Here is an 18,019-nt window from a genome sequence, read left to right as displayed (position 1 = left end):
TGCCTGGGTGCTGCTGGGGTGTTGGAAGTGAATATGGAGGGTGTGAGAGAGTGTACTTAGGTGCTGCTGGGGTGTTAGTAGTGTGTGTGGGGGTGACTGGGTGCTGCTGGGGTGTTTGTAGTGTATGTGGTATTGGGGGAGTGTGTGTGTGTAATGCTAAGACTGGGGTGTAGGTAGTGATGTGAGCAGGAAAGGTCAACAACTCTTTCATCTCTGGGTTTTTGGGATGAACTTACACCTCTGTCCTGTGCTGCTGCCTTTCAAAACTCTACAATACACTACATGTGCTTACAGACACAATTTCATTTTACTATTACAATAATCGGAATGGGATTGAAATGCCGCCAGCTGTTTAGACACCGGTTCAAAACCAGACAGCGGATACCCAACAGGTTCAAGACCCCGACAGGGGCAGGTTAGTACCCTAACCTCCCCTGTCCCCCTCTAATCCTAACCCTCTCTTAGTGGTGCCTAACCCTACCATCTCCCTTAGTGCCTAAACCTAACATACCCCCTGGGGTGCCTAACCTAACCCTCCCGGGGGGGTGCCTTACCTAATCTCTCCCTGGGAGTGCCTAACCATAACCCTCTCCCCTAGGTGTGCCTAACCCTAATCTCCCCCCAAACCTAACCCTAACCCCACTAGACTCCCTAATCCTAACCCCCTCCCATCGTGCGACTAAGGGTGCCCCAAACTTACCTTCATTCGGGATGGTGTCCTCGGCATTCGGGCATCAAGATTATGATAGGCATCAGTATTTTGACATCTATCATAAATCCCTAGCTGGCATTCCACTCTCGGGATTGTGAAGTGAGGTTGTCATATGACTACATAGAAACATAGAAACAGAATTTGATGGCAGATAAGAACCACTTGGCCCATCTAGTCTGCCCCTTTTCATGTATCCTTTGGGCAACTTCAACCCTATTTACTCCTTAATTCTCTCAAGGATATTCTTATGCCTATCCCAAGCGTGTTTAAATTGTTCCACTGTTTTAGCTCCAACCACCTCTGATGGGAGGCTATTCCACTTATCCACTACCCTTTCTGTGAAGTCATTTTTCCTCAAATTTCCTCTGAGCCTACCTCCCTCCAGTTTCAGTGCATGTCCTCGTGTTCTTGTAAATCTCTTCCTTTGTAGAATGCTTCCCTCCTGTCCCTTGTTAAAACCCTTTATGTATTTGAAAGTTTCTATCATGTCCCCCTTTCCCTTCTCTGTTCCAAACTATACATATTAAGATATTTTAGTCTTTCTAGGTAAGTTCTGTGCTGTAGGCCATGCACCATTTTAGTTGCCCTTCTTTGTACCATCTCTAATGTGTCTATATCCTTCTGGAGATATGGCCTCCAGAACTGAACACAGTATTCTAGATGAGGCCGTACCAAGGACCTATACAGTGGCATTATCACTTTTTTTTCCTGCTACTAATTCCTCTCCCTATGCAACCAAGTGACTTGCCTTCCTCATTGCTTTGGTGCATTGCTTGCCTGCCTTCAAGTTTTCTGAAATGGTGACTCCTAAATCCCTTTCCACCTCTGTATTTTCCAATATAGAGTCATTGATACTATATTTAGCCTTTAAGTTATTTGGACCCAAGTGCATGATTTTGCATTTTTTGTCATTAAGCTGTAGTTGCCATTTTCTTTCCCATTCCTCTAGTCTACCCAGATCCTCAGTCATTTGTTTGACCCCTCCTGGTGTGTCTACCCTGTTGCATATTTTTGTGTCATCTGCAAAAAGGCATACTTTCCCTTTAATATTATTTGCAATATCACCAACATAGATATTATAAAGCATTGGCCAAAGTACTGATCCCTGGGGTACTCCACTGGTTACCTTTCCCTCCTGTGAATACACTCCATTTACTACAACTCTCTGTTTTCATTCTGTGATGTGGTACTGTGTCAAAAGTCTTACTAAAGTCTAGATAAGCTACATTTATGCCCCCCCTTGATCTCTTACTTTGGTCACCCAGTCAAAAAAATCAATAAGATTTGTTTGGCAGGATCTTCCCTGAGTAAATCCATGCTGTTTGGGATCCTGTAAATTGTTGGATTTGAGATTCCACCACTCTTTAATTTAATAGTGTTTCCATAATATTTCCACTACTGTTGTAAGGCTTACTGGTCTGTAGTTACTTGCTTCTTCTTTGCTTCCACTTTTGTATAGTGATATTACATTTACTCTTTTCCAGTCCTCTGGAATCACTCCTGATACTAGCGACTGGTTGAATAATTCTGTTAATGGTGTTACCAGGACCCCTTTAAGCTCTTTTAGTATCTTTGGATGAATCCCATCAGGCCCCATTGATTTATCCACTTTCAGTTTAGAGAGTTCTGTTAGGATCCTCTCCTCCATAAATTAAATTGTATGTACTTCATTTTTATGAATGTCTCTGCAACTTAACTGTGGCCTCTTCCCCTCTTTTTCTGTAGTGAAAACTGAACAAAAATAATTATTTAGATGATCTGCTATTATTTTGTCTCCCTCGATCATGTACTCACTCTCTGTCTTAAATCTTATTATTCCTCCATTTGACTTCCTCCTTTCTTTTATATACTTTAAAAAAAGTTTTGCTCCCTTTATCTACTGACTGGGCTATTTTCTCCTCAGCTTCTGCCTTTGCATGCCTAATCACCTTCTTAGCCTCCTTCCTTCTGGCAAGATACACCTCTTTGTCGTTATTATTTTGGGTCTGCTTTTATATTTCCTAAAAGCCATCTTTTTTAATTTCACACTAGTTGATACCTACATCCCCAATAATCAGATATTCTCTTTCTTGGAATGGAACTTCAAAACCTGGAATTTAAGCAAATAGAGGACACTATCTCTGACCACTATAGTAGGATGGTGTATCACAATGCTATGCCTTCAAACTCTAATGGTTGCAATGTTTTGATGACAATGTCTCTAAAGGTGGTAGAAATAAACTGAAAGCAAGAATTTAAATTTCATTGCCAGGATAGCCTTGATCTATACATAATATTATATCCTATAATAAATAGCAGAGGTTCCAAAACTCTGCCATTACTGTCCACATTTTAAGGATATTCATGCTTGAGCACAGATGTCATTTAATTAGTACCTCAGTAAATTTGATTTAACCATTTGGACTTAAGAATGGATACCCTTAAAACCTTGACTGTAATGGCAGAGTTTCATAACCTCTGATATATAGCAACAAGAGACTTATGAGGATATGTATAATCAGTAGGGATGTGCAGGCTCGGAGAGGTTCGAGTTTGCACATGGAGTTCGGATTTTTCCCTCCAAAAAAACGGAACTCAGAACGAGGCAAAACGTCATCTTACATGGACGAACATCATCATTCCTGGACAAAAGTCCAGGAATGATGATGTTCGTCCATGTAAGATGACGTTTTGCCTCTTTCTGAGTTCCGTTTTTTTGGAGGGAAAAATCCGAACTCCACGTGCAAACTCGAACCTATCCGAGCCTGCACATCCCTAATAATCAGTAGACAAGTGTCACATGTGTTAGATCCAGAGCATATTTCCACTGATATTCATTTTTAACATGTTTTAAGGCAGTTATCATACAGAAAATTAGTTTTCTCTGTGGTCCCTGCATATATCAATATCAACATCGTGGTCACAATATGTGTATGACAATGGTAATCCTGCAGCTCTTGTTAAAAAATGTTAAACTCACTTTTGGAGCTAACCATTATTTCAGATATTGTCAGGATTACCTGCCGGTATCTATAGTTTGACCCAAAGTGGCATTTAAAGTGATGGCAGCAGCAATTAATTGAATGTGCAAGTGCTGCCGGGTCTGTCACTCTGTGCATGCAATATTGCTGGAAAGCTACAGCCACCACAGCTCTATAGGCACACATGCCTACTCTCCCGGATGTCACGGGACACTCACAATTTTTCAAGGAACCCCCCACACCTCCACTAGAGTAGGCACTTCTCCAGCATTCCTGCCCAATTCCTACTGAAGTGGGTAGAATGGGAATAAGAAGGGAGATCGCAGCAATTTGCAGCGGTGGGGCTTAGTGACACAAAACGTCAGGCCCTGCCCCCTAGTGCCACCCACCTGCTTCTCCTCCCTGAGTTTCTTCTGGGGAGTAAAATTAAAAGTAGGCAAGTATGTCTATAAGACTAGCTGGTATTGCTAAAGAGGTCTCTCCGTCTGTTTGCAAATATTTTTAAATTACGTTTCCCTGTTATTTGATCCTGGTTTGCCTTGAAAACAGATGAAGCAAGGAGATGCAATAATTGATCTTTAATGGACACTTAAATACATTTCCCTCTTAATACTATGTACAACTATCCTTGTGTATGGTAGGAAACTCAGCTTTGCTAAATTTAGGGCCTGATTCAGACCCACTCGCGAGCGGCTGTCCGCTCGCAAGTGGGTCGATGTTATGGACTGAGCATGCGCACGACGGAGGGAGCTCCGTCGTGCGCATGCGCCAGACGCGATGAGCGAAGGAAAGTCCTTCGCTCGTTGTGTCCGATCAAAGGGGGTGTGCTGTCAATGTTGATTGACAGCACGCCCCCTTTGGTGGGCGTGCTGGGGGCGTGCCTCCCTGATGGGGGCGTTCCCACGGGAACGCCTCCCGTCAGAGGCCGGCCCACTGACATCACTAGTGATGTCAGTGGGAGTGATTTTGGCTCTGATGGAGCCAAAATCACTCCGGAGCTTGCGGTTGAAAACCTCAACCGCAGGCTCCGGCTCGCAAATTCGATGGTCGCGATGGTCTCGACCATCGCGACCATCACAATGCACGCTCGTATAGCCTGTGGGTGGTGACCCACAGCTATACGAGCGTCCAGGAGGACGCTCCATGAAAATGGAGCCCGGCCCTCATTCAGAGCGTGCGCTCTGCTCAGAGCGTACGGCTCTGAATGAGGGCCTTAGTCTTTATGTTAGATAAAAAGAGACACTTGTGCTCTGTTGATATTTAATATTAAGCCCATAATACATTATTCTAAAAACCCTCCAAATATAAAAACACTTTCAAGCTTCAAAATAAAAATAAAAGTATAAGGCCCCATTTGTATTCCTGTGCAGGGGTGGATTGGGCCACCGGGAAAGCAGGATATTTCCCGCTGGGCTGGATCCCCACTGGGTTGGACCGCCTGTGTCATTAGAAGCCGATACCCACTGTCACACAGCTACAGTGCTGCAGCCATGTTTAGGGAAGTGGGTACTGATCACGGAGACTGAGCTGTGTGGTCACATGTGTGAGCTGCTGCGGATGCTAAAGATGAAGATCTGTCTTAATTGGGCTGTGCAGTGGCACGGCACAGCCTATATGGCCACAGCAGCACATCCCCTACATTCCTTACTGTTTGCAGGCTCCTCCTCATGCTTGCCCTCGAAAAAGTCCCTGTATGAGATGAAACGCATTGGGAGGAATTTACTGAACCATTCTTTGCTTTTATCTGTAGCCATGTTTGCTGTATCTCCATTACTGTAATACAAGGCTGTTTTACATTGACCAATAAATTAGTTATTTGTATTGGATCCTCAGCATTATATAAGTCACACTCCCAGATACGCTTCCCACTCACATGCATGCATCCATCGGAGAACCCACAGACAAGTGTCAGACCAGCAGCAGAATTGGTAAGTAAAGCTGGCCACACACTAGACCAACTTACATCCAACCAGCCAACTAGTTGATTGGGTGGAATGAAAATCTGGTAAGGTATGAAAGCAAATGACAATCAGCAATTTGCTCCCAAATGCCAGAAAATGGACAAAAACTGTTGTCTGAACAAATTGTTTAGATCAAGCATTTAACAAACTTGTCTGATGACCATTTTCATCTGTTTTCTGGCATTTAAGAACAAATTGCTGATCATCATTTACTCCCATACATTACCAGATTTTCATTCCAACCAGACAACTAGTTGGATGGTTGGATGAAAGTTAATCTAGTGTGTGGCCAGCTTAAGTCCTTCTTACCTTAAATTCACACTGCAACATAGTGTCATTGTCACTCTGATACTACACTCCTGTTCTCTGAGGTAATGTGAGCTGGGAGGAGAAGGTTAATCACAACCACTGTGTATTATATACATAATCTGAACACCCAGCCAAAAGTTTTTGCCTATTGATTCACCATTTCTGTCGATTTAATCACTGACATCCTAATTCCATCACCATCCTTACATTTATAATAAATTTACTACCAACAGTTATTGCCATCAGTTATTGCCTAACAGATTTGGATATAGACTCCTATGTAGACTTTACTATATGATATCAACAAGTTCCAGCCTCAAGTTATTGCCTACCGGACATTCTACATAAACATCTCTAATTGACTATATTATACTTAGAAGCCTATATTTACATTCATCAACACCACACCACACTTTAAAGTTAAAATTACTATAGAACTCTACTCCTTCTCCCCACCACAGAGTGCTTCCCTCCTCTACAATTGTTTTGTTCCAAGTTTGGGAAGTAAGGACAACCTTTGGGTAGCAGCAAGTTGTGCAACACAAATCCTTCTTTAGTAGTACAGACCACAAAATCAATTTTACAGGAGAAGGAGGACCTGTCCCAGCCACAAAGGATACAGGTAAGAACTTGAGGGGGGGCAGATAAATCTGAAGAGAGGGGGCTGATGACACTGATAGGGGGAGAGCAGAGACATGGATAGTGGGGGCTAAGGGGGCTGCTGATATTGCTGTGGGGAGGGGGGGCAGAGGCATGTGACATTTGTGTTACATGTGTGGAGGACATGTGTTAAATGTTTCTGTTACATGTGGGGAGATGTGGGAAGGCCTGTGGGTGCATTCTGAGTGGTATATGGAGAGACATGAGAAAAGTGAGGTCTGAGTGACATGTGGTATTCATCCCTGTCCTTTTCCCTTTCCAGTGTACTTTTATTGGAGTAAATAATGTAAGAATTTGAAAGCACAGATTTCAAGGGGCACCATTTTTTCAGTTGCCTTCGGCGCCATCAACTCTAGTTATGCCTCTGCTGATATGTGGTATTATTTGGAGTAGAAGTGACTGTACAGTGATACAGTATATGAGGAGGAAGAACACAGCCATCAGCACTGATATGTGGTATTATTAAATAGAGGAGATGGGACTGTACTTTAATAAATGATGAGAAATAACAGCTCACAACACACACTGATATTTTGGGTTATGATTTATTATACTAGTATTCTGGGCCTGCTGGGCTTGTGCTGTTTTTCCCTCTCTGACCCCTTTCAGGAGTGGATATATCCCCTTCAGTCTTTGTAGCCTGACACCATCAGTCACTGTCCAATGTCATTCCCTATTATCCATGTGGGCATAATGTTGTAGCAAGCCTCCGTGCCTGAAGCATGGCGAGCTTTTTTTGGTTGACTGTATGGGCAGGGAACTGCACTTCCACCCTCAATTCACATCACTTCCAGGTACAGAAACTGAAGGGAAATATACCTTTCCCACACACACCCTCAGTCCCTCTCTCTTTCTTACTTTCTCTGTCCCTCATTCATCTCTTTCTCCCCCATGTCTCCCTCCCCCACACGTTTCTTGTTCTCTCTCCCCACACTTCTTTCTTCTCAACTTCCCTCTCTCCCCACATGCCTTACACCTCTATGTCTCTCTCTCTCCCCACACATCTTTCTGCTCCATGTCCCTCTCTCTCCCCACACGTCTTTCTGGTCCATGTCTTTGTCTCTCCCCCACATTTCTCTCTCCCCATTGTTTCAGTCTCCCCTGACCATAGCAATAATGGCAACAGCACCCTGGTCCTCCACCAGTTGCAAAGAGGCTCACTCTCTGCTTAAACCATGTATTTTAGACATGCCCCCCCTCTGTGTCCATCACACAGTCAAAGCAGGAGTGTAGCCCACTCCTGGGGTGGAACTCTGAGTGAACGCACTGAGCTAACTACAGTTACAGCTCTCCTCAGCTGAGGCTGCCAGTCAGATGATGGGGAATTAGAACCTGGGCTCAGAGAGTCCGCATTATCATTTTGTGTTTAGGGATCTTTTATGTCTCTGATTGGGCAATTAGCAAATGCCAGAGACTCCTATCCTATTGTGACAGCAGCACTATGTGTAGGTTGTTGAAAATCAAGACTATTGTGGCAAATTAATGGGAGGAACTTTGTGTGTACTGTACTTACAGCCGTATAGCATTAACACCCAGACAGCTGTGGGTGGATGTTGTACCAGCTTGGAACCTTCTCTCTTCTGGTGGGAAGTAGTGGATTTGGCATAATGGGGTAGATGTATAAAGCAGTGAAAGGCATGGAGAAGTGAGCCAGTGGAGAAGTTGCCCATGGCAACCAATCAGCTTTGAGTTTGCATTTATCAAATTAATTCTTTAAAGTTATAGGTAGAAGCTGATTGGTTTCCATGGGTTTTCCCTCATTAAGGGCTGCTTCAGTAATTTCCCGGGCTAGTCCTGCTTCCCAATCTGCCCCTGTTCCTGTGCATTCCATAACTCTTCCCTCCAACTTTAGCTGATCAAGGCTCCAGTCTTTACCACATCATAGAGCTGATTCAAAGATGCACGATAACCCGATGGTTAGTGCACATTTCTCATGGTCAGTGCTGGGCGCAGACGCATTATCCATATTGCACCTTTGCAGTCTGGCTGCAGACTGTCAGTGATTGGGTAGGAAGGGGGTGGCTGAGGGAAGAGTTCAGGACCTCAGTCAGCTGATGCAGATTTCCTTGGCTCTTTGTGCATCTGCGGTGGTCAGCTAGAGAGACCCCATGGTCACTCAGCCAGCCAAGGATCAAGCAGATGATCTGGTGCTGCATCCATGGACACAGCTGGGATCAGTAATGCATGCCGGAGGCATGACACTTCCTGCTATATTACCAAAATAGTGCTATCACAGCTGTTAAGATGTTAGTAGCTGTGATAGCATCTCCATCATGGGCTGAATCACACCCCATGTGCACATCCTACATAGATAAAATAAATATCTAATATGTAAATAATACTTTAGAAATACCAAAAATGTACAGTAAAAATATGAAAAAATGATCAAAACATTGAGCAGAATGCTACTCCTCATTCTTAGGTCTACGTGGCCACTCCATAAAACCTGTCCTGTTGGCAAGTGCTATTTTAATTACTGTATGCATTATTTAGTGCAGTCTACACTGTGTAGCTAATAATAAAAAAAATCTATATCCTGCAATTCCCTCCTTCTCAGGAGAGAGTCTACAGTCCTGTGTGATATGTATACTAATTGAAAGACACAACTTGTGAGTTAAGCTTCAGACTGCTTTATGCTCTCTCTTGGGCAAACTATCACCACACTTCACAGATAACCTGCTTCAGAAGTGGTAACAATGTGCAAAGAAATCCTACAGAGAGCACAGAGTTGTCTGAAACACCATTCAGAAGCCAAGCGGAGAAATTACCATACACAGCTCATTAAATGATAGGCTTTCTCGAGGACATTAGGTAGAGAAAGGGACACAATTGTTTTTAAATTCTGAAGGACAGAATTAGATATTTATTTTGTAACATATATATATATATATATATATATATATATATATATATGTTAATTTCAGGGGTGCACTCTCTGGTCTTCATAGAAAAAATTGTTTTATTTCATATCAGCATTGATTTAAAGCAGCATTAACGTTTCAGTCCTGTGCATGGACCTTTCTCAAGATACAATATACAGTGACATATGCACAGTTATATACCCCTTCATACATTAAACACCACCCCCTAATTAGTGTAATGATTCACCTTTATCACCACAGCAAACCAAATATACATTCCGATAACAACAAATTGTCTATAAGAACAACAGCAACAAAGTCCATTAGCAATCATACCTTAGGGCCTGATTCAGAGCCGGACGCTCTGACCAGAGAGCTCACTCTGAATCAGGGCCCTCCTCCCTCAACTTGGAGCGGCATCATGGACGCTCGCATAGCTGTGGGTTACCACCCACAGCTATAGCGAGCGTCCATGATGATGGTCACGATGGTCTTGACCATCGCGACCATCGCCAGTGCGACCAGAAGCCTGTGGTCGGGTTTTTCGACCACAAGCCCTGGAGTGATTTTGGCTCTATCAGAGCCAAAATCACTCCCACTGACATCACTAGTGATGTCAGTGGGGCCGGACTCAGACGGTAGGCGTTCCCATGGGAATGCCTCTGTCTGGCAGCCACCAAAGGGGGCGTGCTGTCACTCACCATCGACAGCATGCCCCCTTTGGTGCAAGACCCATAACGACGGCTTGGCCGTCACTATTCGGGTCTCGTGCATGCGCATGATGGAGCTCCTTCCATCGTGCGCATGCACAATTCAGCACCATCGACCCGCTTGTGAGCGTCCTGTGCTCGCAAGCGGGTCTGAATGACCCCCTTAGAGTCTAAGCATATCATAATGGAGCTCCATCCTGTAAGTGCAGGTCAGCCATCGGAGTGGCATGTGGTCCATCGCACACAACTTCCTATCAGTGGAACGCACATTGTTCCATTACCCAGGCAACCGCTAACAACATCCTGCAGTCACACAAGGTGACAGACAGGAAATGGAACTATAAAGATATATAGTAAAGGGCACTGCTATGTGTTGCTACTCCAAGCAGCTGCTAAAAAAGGGAGGTAGTCAGCCTCCCATAAAACAATATAAACAAGAAAGTAGCAGTGCTGAATAAATGTAATAAAATTAATTTAATACAATACGCAATATAATACACAAAATAATAAACTCAGTACTGAGATAAGGAGATGAATAATAAATTCAACATAAACATAAGAAATATGCAAATAGATACACAGGCATAGGCTTGGCAAGCCCTGTAGGCACTAAGGTTAGCAATAGGACTAATTCAATGTGCACCGTAGGATAAAGTCATATATGGGTGGCAAAGTCCAATGTTAGTATAGGTATATTACCCATCTCAGATCACAGAAATGAGGGATACTTAATTAGTGATGGTCTTCATGAGAATATTAGTCAAACGCAAATGAATGAAACCTCGTGGTGAGCAGATGCTGGGTAGTTTGCAGAAGCGTCCCAATTCCAAATGGTGCTCCCAGATGGTAAGTGTGCTCCAAGATGGTTGATGTTAGGTCCAAAAATTATATGTGCCAAAGACCAGGGTAAGTAACACCAACATGTTTCCCTACACAAAGGCAGCCTTTTCAAGGTGACAGACAGGACGTATCGCGGCCGTATCACCTAACTCCAGTGTATCTGGTTAATAATGCCAATGGTGTTTTACAGACACCATTCTATTGGATTACCAACATCTAGTCTTCAGGTCCTGATGATAACAAAAACTAGTATATAATAAACTAGTATATAATAAAACATCAAAACACCCACTTGGGCTTCCGGTTGTCTAGGCAACAACTATATACAATCTGTAAATAGAGCTTACACAACAATAACAGTGTGCTTTACGTAGATCAAATAAATCTATTGCATGATATTTAAGTCTCAACCGTATGCCTTGTGAGGATATTACTGCACATGGCACTATATTAATAAGTGAAACAATAATCCCCAACATGGTGACAGGGTGACAGGTCCCTTTAACATGAATATAAAGCCCTAGCATTATACAAATCTGCATGTTCAACCCGCAAATTAGTTCATAATTAACTTACTGTAAGTAAATATTAATCTCATTAGATACATTGAATTATCTTACAATTAATTTAAAATGTATGAATACTATAGGTCATAAATGAAACATTCCCCTCTAAATAATATTAACACCTCTCTCCTTCCAAATTAATTACTGTAGTACTAACATTTCAATGTCCTATTGCTTTATGGAAAAAGTGCAGTTCTCTAGGGGGAATGGTGGGGTTTTGATGTGACAGCAGTAGGAAGCCAAGCAGTGAGATAGTGTAGCAGCTTTTACCTTGCTCACCACCTGGATCTTCTGCTCCACTGTCTGTTCTATGCTCTATTGAATAGCACTAATTCATAGCATATATCTTGCTGTGACAGGCCTTCTCAAAGTTGTTCTGTCTCTGTATGATTATTGAAATTTTAAGTAGAAAAATGCATTGCATCTTAAAAATTATTTAGGTAATACTTATTTAAAGGTTTAAACCTTTTTAATGTGGTTTTCATGTATTCAGCATTAGACTTCTCTTTGTGAAATAAAGTTCATACATCCAGGCTACTACTATTTCTATTTTACAATGTAATACTATATTGCAAAGACAGTCTGCAAACTGCTTTTGGTAATCCACATTTTTTTTTATAAACAAAGGATGTGGTTCACACCAGCTCAGTTTAGCCCAAAGCCTTCAGTTTTGATGGTGTCCTCAAAGTGACATCCTGGTGTGTATGGCTAACTGAACAGGAAACAACTGCTCTCACTATTGACAACTGTATAATAATATTGATATTGTGATATCAAACATTATGAGTATGTCATCTAATCATAAGTTTGTGTAAAGTTTTGAAAAGCATAGTTGGGAAAGAATTATATTTTCTAAACCTTTTTTTTCTAAGCATCAGACATTCAACAAAGTATATTTGGATTAGTCAACAGTGGATTAGGCTTAAGGATACATAAAAGTCTTGCTTTTTGGGTGATTGGTTAAGTATGACAGCCCTGTTTCTAGGAAGTTTAAGAATTTTAGTTTAAGGTGTCAGTCATAGTTTAGACCAATATGGTTCTTTGGTGGGTATGTTGCTGTTGAAGCAGTATATAGGGTTTGGAGAGAGTTTGCACAGCCTCTTTGACATTTGTTGACATTTGACTAACCCTCCTTCACACCAAAAACTTTGATCTCGTTTTGTGTTTGCTTGTCTTCCTAACTTGCATTTTCCCAGTTATAGTGGAGGCACAGCCTGGTGGCAAAGAACTGCATCTCAGTGGCCAATTGTGGCACAAGGAGTCCTTTCAGAGGATAATTTCCCTTTGATAAAGTATATGGCAAGTTTGTTCTGCCTTATGTGGGGGACCTGGGTACTTCTTACGAGGAAGCGCTGGGGTTGTGCCCAAGTAAGGGAAGGTGAATATTCCACAAAGCAAGTGCATCAAAGTGGGGACGTTTTAGTCATCCCCAATTTTGTTCCGACTTTCTTTCTATAGAACCAATTATTTAATTAAAGCTATGATTCAATTTCTTAGGTTTTAAGTTAAGACTTGTTACTGTGGTTAATTAACAATAAAAAAATGGAAGTGTAATTGTATACGTATGTTTTGCAGAAGGACTAAAAAAATAATCAAGACAGGCAGTCTACAAAAGTTTTGTGTTTAAAAAAAAAGTGCAATGCAAAGTGGGACCATGATTTTTAATTTATTTTATTTATGTGAACACATCTTCCAGGCAAAGGCAGTGGATCTACAGCTGTTTTTTAACTACAAATAGTAGCATGTAACAAGACCATGATAGTACTTGTTGTTCTACAACAACTGGAGATGGGTGGTGAGGATTCATATACCACCTAAGTGGAATTGGAAAGACACACTACACAATGGATCCTGGAAGCCTTTTCTAGGACAGCAGGAGGATGATTGATATTTTGCACAGTCCCTCAAGTCTTAGCAGTCCATAAGGAATGTTGCAGTGACTGCAGCTTAATACATAGAGGGGCAGAAGGGTGGGTGATACTTTCTTACTAATGGCATCACATTTATACACAAAGTGAAAGGTTACAGTAGAGCACTTCTATGCCTTCACTGACAGTTTCCACTATTGTGTAATGCCTCCAGTAAACTTTCATTTAGAACCTTACACTTAAATATCTGAAAATTATGAAAAGCTAAAAGTAAACAAAACTAAAGATCAAAAGAAGTTTTGTTCATTCAATGCAAAGGGTGCAGAATGGCATAAATCCAGGCTAGGGTGAGAAGTTCATTCCACAACCCCACTTGCCATAATACCCCAAACAGAGCAATAATTTTTAGGCTCTACTTTTCTTTAAGAGTGGGTGTTAGTTGTGTCATTCTGATATTGCAACCACTGGGCCTGATTCAGAGCCGGATCCTCTGAAAGAGCGCTCGCTCTGAATCAGGGTGTTTTTTTTTTTTAAGCGGCCTCCTGACTGTGCGCATAGCTGAGGGTGACCACCCACAGCTATAGCGAGTGGCCATGATGATGTTCACAATGGTCAAGACCATCTTGACCATCGGGCTTGCGATGAGACCCTTGTGGTTGGGTCTCATTCATTGCAAGCCCTAGAGAGCTTTTGGCTCTAACAGAGCCAAAAGCTCTCCACTGACATCACTCGTAATGTCAGTGGGGCCGCTCCCAAACAGCAAACATTCCCTTGGGAATGCCTCAGTTTGGGCAGTCACCCCCCAGCCCACCCACCAAATGGGGTGAGCTGTCACTCAACATCGACACCTTGCCCCCTTTGGTGCGAGACCCGGAGCGACGGATTGCCCGTCACTAGCCGGGTCTCGCACATGTGAATGACGGAGCTGGCTCCGTTGTGCGCATGCGCTGTGGGCCACCATCGACCCAGTTGTGAGTGCTCAGCGCTTGTGACCAGGTCTGATTCAGGCCCACTGTTCTTAACTATGTTTATTGTACATGCAGACATCATCAGTGCTCAGCTGTTGATAAATGTTGTTAAAAATAAGGTAGCTAGGTTGTGTTTTTAACAAGAGTCTGTTAAAGAAGGATGTTCTCTCATTCTCTCATTCATTATGCAAGCAGCATGTTAACATTGCAGTTTGTGTTTGTTCATGTTTATACATAAAGAAATCATGTTTGATTATACCTTCTGCTGTCTCTATATACAATATCTGTTAACAGGTTATGGGCCCAGGACTGCAGAATGAAAGAAAGAAAAGTTATAAAAGTCAGAACATCAGTGAAACAAAAGACAGAGCTCAGAGAAAATGACTACTGCTACCAGTGTTTCTTCCAGTTTCACAATGGTGAGCCAGACTTATCAAAACTATCAAACATGGAAATTCAAAGTAATAATGCTGCTCATTAGAGATGGTATGTGGAATTTTATATAAGAGCCTAAGCCTGATCTAGTCACAGAGGAATGGACTTGTGAAGACCAGAAAGCCTAGAGTACAATATATTTCAGTGTAGATGATGTTCAGTTTGTATATGTAACTGTGACATTGCAAGAAAAATGTGGGATGTGCTGCAGAAAGTGTATGAGAGAACTAATCAAAGTAATAAGCTGCATTTAATATGATTGTTCTACCAGTCTAAACTGCTTAAAGGTGTACTATAGAAATAGTAGAACATCTGTGCTGCATACAGTAGCAGCCCCACTACTCAGTGGTCTCTCAGACAATTATTAGACATTTGTAACAGCACTTGATGCCAGATGAGAGGATAAACTAACATTAGAACATGTTAAAGGAAAACTTGTGGAAAGATTAAATCCTAAAATAGAAACTGCAAATAAGTATGTTACAGCATTGAAAGTTTAGGACTAGCCAGAGACCAGAAACATGTGAATGTTTTGTGTACAAGAAACCTGATCACTTAAAGGCAGATTGTAGAGTTTAGAAAAAAGAGAATGAATAAGCTAAATAAATAAGATACAAAGCAAAGAGTGATATAATGGAGCTGGAAAATACTTTTAATGCTAAATGCTCTTTTATAACAAACTTAGGAACAGTGATAAATGCTTGATCTATAGACTTAGGAGCTACAAGTCATATGTCAAATGGTAAGAATTTGCTTACTTAGTTAGACCAAAGTAATTCAGAAAGGATAGTCACAGCTAATGGTCATTATATGGTCTCAGAAGGAACAGGAGAAGGTTAAAGTATATTTACTGACCATTACCTCCAACATTTATTAGAAGGATACTTAAGAACAGAGCCATAACTAGACTTTTTGGTGCCCTGTGCCAGAGACAGCATTGGTGGCCCCCCATTTTTTAAATATGGACATAAGATAGTGCACCTGAAAAAGGGCCATTGTCTCATTGGGAAGGGCCAGGGATGAGATAGGGGAGGCCAGGAGCTACTGGGGATAAAAGAAGAGGAAGCTACAAGTGAGAAGGATAATAAACAGGAAAATTGACAGGCCCAAACAACAGCCCCTGCCCTGCAGTGCCCTGTGCCATGGCACAGGTCGCACCACCCTAGTTACGGCCCTGCTTAAGAAGAATGCCTTTTGTATGCCCAATCTTAACACCAATCAGTGAAAAAGCTTACCAAAGAAGGACATGTTGTGAAATTTAAATGTAATAATAGCATTATTACAAATGGTAGAAAACACACTTGCGGTAGGAAAAAAAATCACAATTCAAATGTACAGCTGTGTCCACATACAGTACATATAGCCTACGTAATCAGTGCTATAGTACCTTACACCAGTGTGCCTCCAGCAGCAAGGAATCATTCATCATTATAGTCTGCTATACCTATCTCCCTGTATTGCAGTCTTTCACCTATGCCACCTGTGTTCAAGAGCTGCTACTGACTATTCAACTTCCCTCAGCTGTCATCTGCAGACACACATATTATGTGTGTTACAGACTGATCCATCCAGTACTTATTTGCACTCATTTGTACTAGGCTTTTAAAGGTATAGCTACCACTATCAGGTAGCATTCTTAAGCAGACCTAGATTAACTTCGTTCTTCTATATTTTATAAAGGTGATACTGAATGATGAGAAGTATAATTCAACCTCCTAGTTTCATTCACTCTACTTTTAGTCAGTCCTGCACTGTGGCCCCAGTCCCGGGTACTATACACACTCTGAATCTGACAGATACCTTCTACTTCCTTCCAGCCATTGGCATTTAGGGAGAGGACTTGCTCACCCAATGTATACTGCACTTGTTGCACATACTGGACATCAGTAGCCCATTCCCATTCAGGTTCTATTTTTCATCTATCAAACATTGGCTACAAATTGGACTGTGTTTCAACTTACCTGCAGTGCAATTTTCTATAGCCTGCGAAAGTCCAATATAAATTCTCTGTTGCTTGAAATGTAGTTGATGGAATGTGTTTATTGTAAAAGCTTATGAATACTAAATGCACTCAAATTGTTTGACATGCGAGTGATGAAAAGGGATCTTCTGTCATTTCTGTGTTCTTTCCAAGGATCTGTGTATGTAAAGCATTATCTTTGAACACAGTTGTCATTTTTTCATTTTTCTGATGATACAAGGTTTTGCAGAAGTACTAAAGTATAGTGTTTAAATAATTTATGATTACACCGCATCATCCTTAAACCTTATATTCAGTTGTGATATATATACTACTGTATAATTTCTGCATATCCTTTGTCTTTTAACTTTAACTGTTTATATATGTGTTATACTTTAGCTTTTTCTCTTTTTATGCATACTTTTAATGGGCATCACAGACGGTGTAATGGTTAGCATTACTGCCTCACAGCACTGAGGTTGTGGGTTCAATTCCCACCACGGCCCTAACTATGCGGAGTTTATATATTCTCCCTGTGCTTGCGTGGGTTTCCTCCGGATACTCCAGTTTCCTCCCACACTCCAAAAATATACTGGTAGGTTAATTGGCTCCCAACACAAATTAACCCTAGTGTGTAAGCTCCACTGGGGCAGGGACTGATGTGAATGGTTAAATATTCTCTGTAAAGTGCTGTGGAATATGTGTGCGCTATATAACTGGTAATAATAATAATAATAATAATAATAATAATAATAATAATAATAAATAAAGTTATACTTTAGATAAAGTTCCTCATCCGGAGAGTGCACCTTCACTTCCCTATTGTACATTACTTATACTCTCAGGGAGCACCTTCTTTTAATTTAAATTAGAAATATTGCCAGTGCTTAGACAACCTCCCTCTTTCTTTCTCCCCTACATTTGTGTACATTACATTTTGTACAAGTCATGCCAGTTGTTGTTGACCCTTCTTCTCCATGGGAGGATCCTGTCCTTGCTGAGCTTGCCTTAGGACATCTGCATTATGGTTTGAGAGGTGTTACTAGCTTCTGACAAGCAGTGCCTGGAATTAGTTACAGTATCTGTATTTTATTGATAGCTTCTATGTATACCTGGTAAGCTTAAATATATTTTTTTCTGTTAAGTAAAATAGAGTAGTAATAGTGCCTATGGTTCTACTAGCTTTTGTGCATCCTAGGAGTGGTAATG

This window comes from Taudactylus pleione, unplaced genomic scaffold, assembly GCF_031769625.1.
Source record: "Taudactylus pleione unplaced genomic scaffold, aTauple2 ptg000710l, whole genome shotgun sequence".
Classification (NCBI taxonomy): Eukaryota; Metazoa; Chordata; class Amphibia; order Anura; family Myobatrachidae; genus Taudactylus; species Taudactylus pleione.
Note: the sequence above shows the minus strand (reverse complement) of the source record.